The following is a 3700-nucleotide window of genomic DNA, read 5'->3' on the forward strand; positions in this document are numbered from 1 at the left end:
CTAGAAGCGTACTTTTCATGAATAAGCATACTTTTACGGTTTGGTGCTACTATTGAATAGTGGAAAGATGAAATGTAGGGACACTTTGTAGGCAATATTTTGATGTTACATAATAATTTTGTAATATTTGTACAATAAAGAGTTAAATAAAATAAAAATAAAATAAAATAATAAGACAGTCCAACTTTAAAGTCCTGACATTAAAGAGTGCGATTTTGCAAAGACTTTTTATTATTATCAGTTATTTACTTACATTTAAAAAATAAAATACCGTTTGGCAATGGCTTTTTAACGGATTTGTCCTTTAATAAATAAAATATATCGATGAAATACAGTCTGTAACAATTAGTTAGGATCCACTTCCGTTTTCAGTACTTTATAGTTTTACCGTAAGTACCTACCTAGTTTTTCTTCTTATACTGAAGCACTTACTAAATATAAGACTGCAAACTTGCTCAAATATGAAGCCAGTATTCGTTGTGTTTAGTTTGCTTGCAAAGCATAATATTTCATTTATGATGCAAGAAAGAAGTTAGCTCCATACTTTATTATTGATGGTTTGTTATTTTAAGTTTCATTTACTTATGTAAGGAGTCGAAATGTTGGTCACTACCTATGTTGTTATTTGTAAGTGCAAAGATATAACAGAGATTATTATGTATAATATAATATGTAGGTACCTTGTAATACTTTTACCTAATAATTATAATAATATGTAATTAGGTAAATATATGACTTCTGCGTGATATTATTTAACTTATAGAAAAAGTGCCTTATGTTTATTGAAGAATAAAGGTAATTTGTTACTGTGAAATATACGTTTTATTCCATATTCCTACATGGAACTCTCTCTTTATAACGCGCTCTAATAAAGAAACAATTATAAAAATGGCAGCTGTTTCATGAGTGGAAAGGGTAAGACCAGTCTGTAGCAACTTATAACTTCAAACCAACTTCAAACACAAATGTATGGAGTTTGGATAGTTTTGTTTATGGTGGAGTCATTCTATCTCACTCACTTCCTCTAACCTTTCATGTGTCATAAAATTACCTACTCTGTATAAAATTTCATGTGTCATTTACCTACTCTGTGCTATATTACCTACTCTGTGGTCTGTGTCACTCACTGCTGTCAGTCGTTTTGTTCAATGTCGGTTATATTTAAATTTTCAATTTGTTATAAGTACAATAATACCATGTTAATGAAAAAGTGGATAGAATCAGTTTCCTTTTAAGTGTATGTGGTGTCTAAAACAATAAAATCACTACCAAAATGTTAACAAGAAAGTGCGAAATATGTGGACTGTAATCGAATTGTAAAGACGGCCAAAGACGTTTTCTTATGGCCAGATTTCCTTTGGACGTATCTCGGTAAGTAAAAAATAAGTAGCTATAAGTAAAGCAACGTATCTTCCTCGATATAAAGGGATATTTTTGTAAGAAAACATAATTTGCTCCGTTTCATTTCAAAATATAGTGTTGGGATGAGACAATTTTAAAACTATCGATATTTTTCTCAGGTGTAAAAAATGGGTAATAGCTACGGGCTAGGAAGATTTAGCTTTCCTTTGAAACTTATGAAAGAAGAGTATAGTTAGTAGATTTTATAATACATATTATGTACACCCAGGGGCAAAGAAACCTAACCCCTCCCAGAAGCATTGTTAAAATGTGAGGGGGACTGTACAGTTACAATTGAATTTGTTCCATTGAGTGGCATTTACCTATGTTTTTTTCTAACTATTTCTTAATTGATTATTTTACAGAACAAGGTGCATCATGTTCTACAGATAATAATATGACCAATACTCCACCTACAATGTGCTGTAGAAGTACACACGACACGACCGGACTTTGCTGAAATCAAGGGGATAATATGTACAAAGGTTCCACTCGAGAGAGCCACGTACAGGAACTTCACCCCCTACCAGAATAGAATAGAATAGACATCAACGTACAGGCCAAACGGCTCAAGCTACAATGATGAGACTTGGCAAGTAGGTTCCTTAGGTAGTGTAGGTGAGCACTAAGAAAGAAATTTCCGAAATTCCCACGGGAACGGAAATTAGCGGGATAATATATTATTTTTGTATGAAAAATCTAAACCAAATCTAAGTTAGACGCTTGAAATTTGGCATGCAGGTAGGTACCTTAACTTAAAGCTTAGTTACAATAGGAAATTGCTAAATTCCTACAGGAATGGGAGTTAGTGGGAAAAAATATTTCCCACGGGAAAATCTTTTAAGGTGAAGCAAAGCTCGCGGGAAATTCTAGTACATATATATAAATGTATATATATTGTTAAATAAAAAATGTTTTTGTTTATATCGAATCGTTTATTGATCAAAAACTGTTTTACTTTTTGATTAACTTCTAAATTATAAGGGGATTGATGACATACATACTAAAACAAGTCGTATAGGAACTGCATAGTAGTTAAACAAAAAGAAAAGCATTTAAAAACTGACTAGCTTTAGCCATATACAAAAAGAGAAATCGTTACGGCCAGACTACACAGTTCTAAGAGCACCGATAATTCGTTGTAAATATGTTAATGTACAGTTTTATAACATACATGCTACGAGTTATCGATACCGTTCGAACTATGCAGAATGATCGTAACGATTTCTTGTAGTGTATACCTACGTCAACCATTACAAGAGGCTCGATTATCGATATGAAATAATACCTAGGTACATCACTATTTTGGTACATCACTATTTTGTGTTTGTAATGTTGGCAGCACTGACTGGTTTAAGTAACAAAGGTTGGTAATGATTCATTATCCAAACTTTGTGTTTTTATTCTAAGGAAGTCCGGTCTCTTACTACTATATTACCTACTCTGTGGGTAAGACAGCACGAGTATCCACGGTCTATGCTATCCACCATTTTTAAATTGTTTCTATATCAGCGTGCGTTATATCGTGATAACATACAGTATTCCCAAAGTGATAATGCGCATAGAAATCATACATAGTGTTAAATGTATTTGCTTTGTGGTGTTAAGCATCCCATTCACTTCACGCACAGCCGAACCCGAGCCGTACCTTTCCGTGGACAAATCCGTCATCGCCCACACACTAGCCAGCCAGCGACAAATCCGCGGATTGGTGCACCCGTGAATGGGAGCCTTTAGTAGTGCATCTGTCCACCGCCGCCGCCGTCACCGAGAACGAGATGACGGCGCCGACGTGGCGGTACATTACATTTTGTAAAAAGTCACAGAAATGGGTGTTAAACCCAGAATAATAACCATAAGAAATATTTTAAAGAATATTACGTGTAGAGGAACGTAACATTTTTTTTTTAGATCTGTGCTGCCAGTTTTACCTACTTTATCTTTTCACCTTATTTTTTTTGCATCAGAATATATTTTATAATTTATTACCTATATGTATTTAAAATAATAAAAATATATCACTATAATATTTATAAATTGATATAGATGTAAATATAACAGTAAAAATGAAGTACTTCAAATATCTTAATATTGTGATGTCAATCAAATAATCCGCTCCGGGTCGTTCCTGACTTCCTGGCTCAAAGGCAGCTATTATGCTGGCAGCATTAGCTCGTTAAAATTAAATAAATAAGATTAAAAACTAAACTATCCATAAAAGTATTTGAAAAAATTCATTGCATTGACCTATAGGCAAAACATTTTTATCGTGGCAGTTGTGGGCATATTAACCTAACAA

This window comes from Plutella xylostella, chromosome 2 (assembly GCF_932276165.1).
Source record: "Plutella xylostella chromosome 2, ilPluXylo3.1, whole genome shotgun sequence".
NCBI lineage: Eukaryota > Metazoa > Arthropoda > Insecta > Lepidoptera > Plutellidae > Plutella > Plutella xylostella.